The 8157-nt window shown below is 38.4% G+C and overlaps 1 long non-coding RNA gene across 1 annotated transcript in view; it reads right to left on the bottom strand.

Annotated features, from left to right (window-relative positions):
* The window catches only part of LOC105479445 (uncharacterized), an 81755-nt gene extending 79146 nt beyond the window's left edge, over nt 1-2609 (bottom strand). Inside the window, exon 1 of the long non-coding RNA XR_985900.2 lies at nt 2476-2609. This is a non-coding gene — a long non-coding RNA (uncharacterized lncRNA). The remainder of the gene's footprint in view (nt 1-2475) is intronic.
* Between the last annotated feature and the right edge of the window lie 5548 nt (nt 2610-8157).

The raw sequence follows: 8157 nt of genomic DNA on the forward strand, positions 1-8157 counted from the left end.
TTAGATAACTTAAAATCTTAAGATTAGAATAAGTCATCTCCAAATTGTATTCCAGCTCTAAAAATCTTATCATTTTGCTAGCATTTCTCAAAGTATATTTTAGGAAACAGTGGTCCTTCTAATGTTTTCTCCAAAACAAAAATTGTACATATGCAAAAACCTTTAAGAGACCACGCAAATCTATTCACATTTTCATTTTATTCATTAGAAATTCCCGATACAATGTAAGACCTAAAACCATAAAAATCCTAGAAGAAAACCTAGGCAATACCATTCAGGACACAGGCATGGAAAAAGACTTCATGTCTAAAACACCAAAAGCAATGGTAACAAAAGCCAAAATTGACAAACGGGATCTAATTAAACTAAAGAGCTTCTGCAGAGCAAAAGAAATTATCATCAGAGTAAACAGGCAACCTACAGAATGGGAGAAAATTTTTGCAATCTATCCATCTGACAAAGGGCTAATATCCAGAATCTACAAAAACCTTAAACAAATTTACAAGAAAAAATCAAACAACCCCATCAAAAAGTGGGCAAAGGATATGAACAGACACTTCTCAAAAGAAGACATGTATGCAGCCAACAAATATATGAAAAAATCCTCATCATAACTGGTCATTACAGAAATGCAAATCAATACCACAATGAGATACCATCTCATGCCAGTTAGAATGCAGATCATTAAAAAGTCAGGAAACAACAAGTGCTGGAGAGGATGTAAAGAAATAGGAATGCGTTTACACTGTTGGTGGGAACGTAAATTATTTCAAACATTGTGGAAGACAGTGTGGTGATTCCTCAAGGATCTAGAAATAGAAATACCATTTGACCCAGCCATCCCATTACTGGGGATATACCCAAAGGATTATAAATCATTCTACTATAAAGATACATGCACAGCTATGCTTATTACGGCACTATTAACAATAGCAAAAGCTTGGAACCAACCCAAATGTCCATCAGTGATAGAGTGGATAAAGAAAATGTGGCACATATATGCCATGGAATACTGTACAGCCATAAAAAAGGATAAGCTCATGTCCTTTGCAGGGACATGGATGAAGCTGGAAACCATCATTCTCAGTAAGTTAACACAAGAACAGAAAACCAAACACCACATGTCCTCACTCATAAGTGGGAGCTGAACAATGAGAACACATGGACACAGAGAGGGGAACATCACACACCAGGACCTATCAAGGGGTGGGGGGCTAGGGGAGGGATAGCATTAGGAGAAATGCATAATGTAGGCAACAGGTTGATGGGTGCAGCAAAGCACCATGGCACATGTATACCTATGTAACAAAACTGCATGTTCTGCACATGTACCCCAGAACTTAAAGTATAATTTAAAAAAAAGAACAAAGCTGAAGGCATCACATTACCTGTCTTCAAAATATACAACAAAGCTATAGTAATCAAGACAGCATGGTACTGACATTAAAAGAGACAAATAGATCAACATAACAGAATAGAGTGTCCAGAAATAAATCCACATGTTTAAAGTCAATTGATTTTCAGTAAAGAGGCCAAAAACAATGGCCTTTTGCAATGGGGAAAGGACAATCTCTTCTTGGTCTTGGGAAAACTGGATATCCATATGCAGAAAGAAATTAGACTCTCATCTCACATCATATATGAAAATGAACTCAAAACACATTAAGGACTTAAACAAACAAAAGACTTGAAACTGTAAAAAACAAAAAGAAGAAGAGGAAGAGGAGAAGGAAGAGGAAGAGGAAATTCCCAATACAGGCCGGGCGCTTTGGCTCAGGCCTATAATCCTAGCACTTTGGGATGCCGAGGCAAGTGAATTACCTGAGGTCAGGAGTTCGAGATCAGCCTGGCCAACCTGATGTAACCCCGTCTCTACTAAAAATACAAAAATTAGCTGGGCATGGTGGCAGGTGTCTGTAATCCCAATTACTCAGAAGGCTGAGGCAGGAGAATCGCTTGACCCCTGGGAGGCAGAGGTTGCAGTGAGCTGAGATCATGCCATTGCACTCCAGCCTGGGTGATAATAGCGAGACTATGTCTCAAAAAAAGAAGAAAAAAAGAAATTCCCAATACAAGGGAACCTATTGAAGGCCATGAGAAATCTTAAAAGGAAGGAATGGAGGAAGAAACATGTTTAGTTTTGTTTAATTCACTGTTTTCTAAATGTATCTGGCCTCAGAAAAACTTTTATTAAACAGTATCTTTTGAGAGTCCATAAAACACACTTTGAGAAACATTGTTCAAAGTTTTCTATTAGCAAAAGTGTTGATGTTTGAAAATTACTCTCAAGAATTACGGCTCAAAAAAACACTCTCAAGAAATAAAATTTCCTCAAGAAAGCAGAATTATTAAAAAATTTAAGAGGGTAGAGGTTTCTACAGAATATGTAAATAAATGAAAAAAGACCTAGGATTTTGTGACCCAAAGGGTATTAAGTGGATCCCTTGATAAAGTATTAATCAAAGTCACACTCACCTGAAACTAGGATTGGCTGGGAAAGAGCAGGGCGACAGTGGCAGGGGGCAACATTTCCCGGAGATATCTCTGCCACCATTCATTTTGCAGTTAGCAGCTAACCAAGCTCTTTGGCATGACTGACATCCTGCACATAATTCCTTCAGGCTACCTACAGCCAGGTACAAGTGGGTCAGGTTTTTTTAATTCAGTGAAGGTATTAGCAGGTATATTAGTTTCCTAATATAATAAACAGAAATGTGTTGTCTTACTATTCTGAAAACTAGAAGTCTGAAATCAAGGTGTCATTAGAGCTATGCTTCCTCCAAAACCTGTAAGGGAAAACTTCCTTGCCCCTTCCTAACTTCTGATGGTTTAGTGGCAATCTTTGAGGTTTCATGGCTCATAGCTGCATCTCTTCAATTGTCTATCTTCTCTCTCCATTCAGTATGTTAGCTCTGTGTTTGTCATATATGACTTTTATTGTTTTGAAGTATGTTCCTTCTATGCCCAGTTTGTTGAGCATTTTTATCATAAAGTGATACTGAATTGTATCAAGTGCTTTTTCTGTGTCATTGAGATGATCATATGATTTTTCTCCTTACTTCTGTTGATATAATGTATCACATTTATTGACTTGGGTATGTTAAACTATCCTGACATCCCTGTCATAACTCCCACTTGATCATGGGGTATTCTTTTTTTGATATGCTGTTGAATTCAATTTGCTAGTATTTTGTTGAGGGTGTTGTGTTTATATTCGTGAAGGATTTTTTTTTCTGTGTACTTGTCTGGTCATATCAGAATCGTACTAGCCTCATAGAATGAGCTAGGGAGAATCTCCTCCTCTTCAATCTTTGAGAATAGTTTGAGTAGGGTTGGTATTAGCTTCTTTATGCGTTTAGTAGAATTCAGCAGTAAATTCATTTGGTCCTGGGCTTTTCTCTGTTGGAAGATATTTTGTTACCGATTCACTCTCACTACTCATTATTGAGGTTTTCACTTTAAATATTGGTGGTTGGATGTTTTCTCCTTCTTTCTCATTCAATCTTGGCAGGTTACATGTTTCCAGGAATTTGTTCATTTCTTCTAAGTTTTCCAGTTTGTTAGCATATAGTTGTTCATGATACACTGTGATGATGAATTTTGTATTTCTGTGATATAAGTTGTAATATTCCATTTTCATTTCTGATATTGTTTATTCGGCTCTTCTCTCTTCTTTCCTTACTCTAGCTAGCAGTTTATCAATTTTGTGTATGTTTTTGAAGTACCAACTTTTGTTTTTTGATCCTTTGTAATTTTTATTCTCTATTTCATTTAGTTCTACTCTGGTCTGTGTCATGTCTTTCCTTCTGCTAATTTTGGATTTGGCTTGTTCTGCCTTTTCTAGTTCCTTGAGGTGCATCCTTAGATTGTTTATTTGAAATCTTTCTACTTTTTGATGTAGGTTTTTTGGTTATAAGTTTTCCTATTAGAATTGCTTTTGCTGTGTCCCACAGGTCTACATGTTACGTTTCTGCTCTCATTTGTTTTAAGAATTGTTTTTATTTCCATATTAATTACTTTATTGATCAAATAATGATTCAGGAAAATGTTGTTTAATTTTCATGTATTTGTATAGTTTCCAAGGTTCCTCTTGGTATTGATTTTTGGTTCTATTCCGTTATAATTTGAGAAGATACTTGATACGATTTTGATTTTTTTAATCTGCTGAGATTTGTTTTGTGGGCTAACATATGGTTTATCCTGGAGAATGTTTGATGTGCTGATGTGAAGAATCTGTATTCTTCAGTTTTTTGATAGAATGGTCTATAAATGACTGTTAGGCCCATCTGGTCTAAAGACCAGCTTAAATCCAAAGTTTCTTTGGTGATTTTCTGTCTAGATGATCTAAGGCTGAAATTTGGGTGTTGAAGTATCCCACTATTATTATATTTCAATCTATCTCTCTCTTTAGGTCTAGTAGTATTGCTTCATGAATCTGGGTGTTCCAGTGTTAAGTGCATATGTATTTAGAATTGTATCTTCTTGCTGGATTGATCCCTTTATTATTATATAACGACCTTCTTTGTCTTTTTGTAGGGATTTAGTCAGGATGGTGGGTAAAATTATAAGCCACAAACCTTCTTGGAAGGCCTGAAGGTTTTTGCAAAAGCCTCAGGATAAGGTTATGGCTGAAGGCAACCTAAGCCTTACCTTGAGTAAATAGCTTAAAGTGGGTACAAAGGAAGATAGAGTAGTTTACCTAACTAGCTTGTTTACTCATGTGGTCCTAAGACTAACCTTTGATCTATCTCGGGTGTTTGCTTTCTACTTAGGAGGTCCACAATGCCAATTACCCTCTAGTGGTGTTTACTCGTGACCTTTGTCCATTAATCTTTACTGAATAAATACAAGTCTCACTGACTGATCAAGGCCACGGCTGCTACTAAGTGACCCAGATGCTCAGCCGAACTGACAAGGCAGAATATCTGTGTGTCAGCATACTTTATTCATCTGTTGTTGGGTCAGGGTCTGCGGGACAGACCCCCACATCTTTTTTTGTTGTATTTTACTGCTTTTGACTGAAGTCTGTCTTATTTGATATAGGTATACCTATTCCTGCTCACTTTTGGTTTCTGATTATGTGAAATATCTTTTTTCCATTCATGTCTTTATAGTTAAAGTGCATTTCTTGTAGGCACCATATACATTTTTAACCATTCAACCAGTCTACATCTTTTAAGGGTAGAATTTAATCCATTTATAGTCAATGTTCTTATTGTTATGTGAAGTTTTGTTTTTGTCATATTATTCATATTTTCTGGTTGTTTTGCTTTTCTTTGTTCCTTTCATTTTCTTCTATTGTTTGTATTGTGGTTTGGTAGTTTTCTGTAATGGTACTAATTGAGTCCTTTCTCTTCCTCATTTGTGTGTTTACTCTACCTGTGAGTTTTTTAACTTTGTTTTCATGATAGTAAATCTTGTCCTTTCACTTCTAGATTTAAGACTCCCTTAAACATTTTTCAATGGGCTGTTCTAGTAGTAGTGAATTCCTTCAGCTTTTGTAGCGAATTCCTTCAGCTTGTCTGGGAAATACTTTTTTGCCTTTATTTATAAAGGATAATTTTACTGGATATAGTTTCCTTGGCTGGCAGAGTTTTTTTTTATTTTAGCAATTTGAATATATTATTCCATTCTATCCTGACTGGTAATGTTTCTGCTGAGAAGTTTACAGTTAGTCTGATAGGAGTTCTTTTATAGGTGGCTATACGTTTTTCTCTTGCTGTTTTTTTTAATCACTGTTTGTCTTTGACTTTAGACAGTTTGACTATAATGTGTGATAGAGAAGACCTTTTTGCTTTGTATCTCTTTGGGGATCTCTGAGTCTCTTGTATCTGTATGTCTAAATATCTTGCTAGACTTGGGAAGTTTTCAGCTATTATTTTGTTAAGAGGTTTTCTAACGTTTTCATTTTCTCTTCACCTTCCAGTGAAAACCTCTTAATCCCAACAATTTCAATATTTGGTCACTTTATGGTACCCTATAAGTCACAAAGGCTTTGCTTATTGCTTTTTTCTTCTTCTTTATTTTTATCTGACTGGATTATTTGAAAAGATTGTCTTCAACTTCTGAGATTCTTTCTTCTGCTTAGTCTAGTCTATTGCTGCAGCTCTCAAATGTATTTTGTATTCATTCAATGAATTCTTCAGTTTCAGAATTTCTATTCCATTCTTTTGTATAATATCTAGCTCTTTAGTAAATTTCTCATTCATATCCTGAATTGTTTTTCTGCTATCTTTCTATTGTTTTTCAAAATTATCTATTATCTCAATGAGCTTCTTTAGAATCATAAGTTGGATTCTTTTTCTGGGATTTTGTGAATTTATTTTTGGTTGTGATCTCTTCCTGGAAAATTTTTATGCTCCTTTGGAGGTGTCATGTTCCCTTGCTTTTTTATGCCTCCAGCATACTTATATTGATATCTCTTCATCTGGTGTAACCATTGCTTCTTCTAATTTTTTGAATTACCTTCATATGAGGGGACTATTTCCTAGAGATGAATCTATGATGGTGGTTAAGTAGGGCACTTTGGCTTCAATTCTGGGTGCATGCAGGAATGTAGTCTCTGTGTGATTTCTTCAGATAATAGCATCAGTGATATCTATGATTTCCTCAGTGGCTTAGGGTGCAGTTATTATTGGAGGCTGTAGTGAAGTTTTTCTGGGGACTAGGATGCCAGTTGGGCCAGTCTTCAGGCCTCAGTGGTTTCAGTGGTGAGCTGAGCTTGCCTATCCCCAGGACCCAGGCGGGATATGCTGGCACCTGGAGTTAGTGTGTCTAAGCAAGCTGATTCTCGGGTCTCCATGTGGCCTACTCATTTGCTGGTAGCCGCAGCAGTGGGTTGGAAAGCACGATGAGTTATTGGGCCACTGGGAGGCTAGCATGGTGTGGATGATGGTAGTGGCAGTAGTGAGATGACCTTCCAATTCCTGGGCAGTATGCTGGTGTTGGTGTTGGCTTAGATAGGCTGAGTGTGTCTGTCTCCAGGCCTGCAAGAGGCGTGTGCAGGTAAGTGCCAACTATGGTATAGCATCTGAGTGGGGAGGCCCAACCTCACACCCCCAGGAGGATTGTTCAGATGCCAATGGAAGTAGATGAAACTGGGCAATCTCTTAGCCCTTAGACTATGTACTCTGGCACTGAGGAGCAAAGCTAGGCTGGGCAGGTTTATTCTCAGGACCCCAGTGGTCTGTGCTGTGGTAGGCAGGGGCAGGAAATCCCCAGGTCATTGGTAGGATACTCAAGTGAGAGGTGACAGTGACCACACTGCTACCTTTCCACTGTGGAGGGTGGTACTGCCTTCAGTGGCAGGCAGCCTAGGCTGGCTGGTAAGGAACACATGCACCTCTCATGCCTTAGCCCCAGTGTGTTCATGCCTTAGCCACTGCTTAATGTGCAGCATCACATTCAGGCCTTAGGCCCAACATTTTTAGCCCGTGCATTGGCCATGCCTCAGCCCCTGCTGCAGTAGCCTGCAGCCACTCACATCTAAGCCTTATGGGCAGCAGCCATGCTTCTCTCATGCCTTAGGCCCAGTGCTGCTGGGCTTCCAGACAGTATTCAGTCTCCTGGGGGTAGAACTCTAAATCGGAGCCTTGCTATAGCTGCTTAGGTCCCAGGGAATGTGTGGGACCCCATATGAGCTCCCTCTTTGGACAGTTTCATCCCACGATTTCTTGGTAGCTCCCTATGTTAGTTTCAGGACCTGCAAGGGTCGATAGGCTCTCCCATGGCTAGGCATGCAGGAGTTCGTTGTGGAAATGCGTACCAGTAAGGGTTCTTCACTTCCCCTTTCCCTGTATTGGGGAGTCTCTTGGCTCCCAGATGATCCTGGCTGAGCAGGTTGCCTTGCTCCCTTTTCCTTCCTTGCTTTAAGTATTTCCTGTCACTTTTCTTTTGAATTCTAGTTTTCTCTTTTGGATTATCTATTCTAAGTGTGATTATGTACTCACAATTTTGGTTCTCAGTAAAGGAGGAAGGTATAAAATGCCCCTAATCAGTGGTCTTCAAGCCTCCTCCCACAGATAATCTTTCTTTTGTCATATAACATATCATGAGAGTAATTTCTCCTACACTTACCCACACTTACATGAGAGGGGATCATACAAGGGTAAGAGTCATTGGAGGTCATCTTAGAATCTGCCTACAACATCATTCAAA

Source organism: Macaca nemestrina, chromosome 5 (genome assembly GCF_043159975.1).
Source record: "Macaca nemestrina isolate mMacNem1 chromosome 5, mMacNem.hap1, whole genome shotgun sequence".
Lineage (NCBI taxonomy): Eukaryota > Metazoa > Chordata > Mammalia > Primates > Cercopithecidae > Macaca > Macaca nemestrina.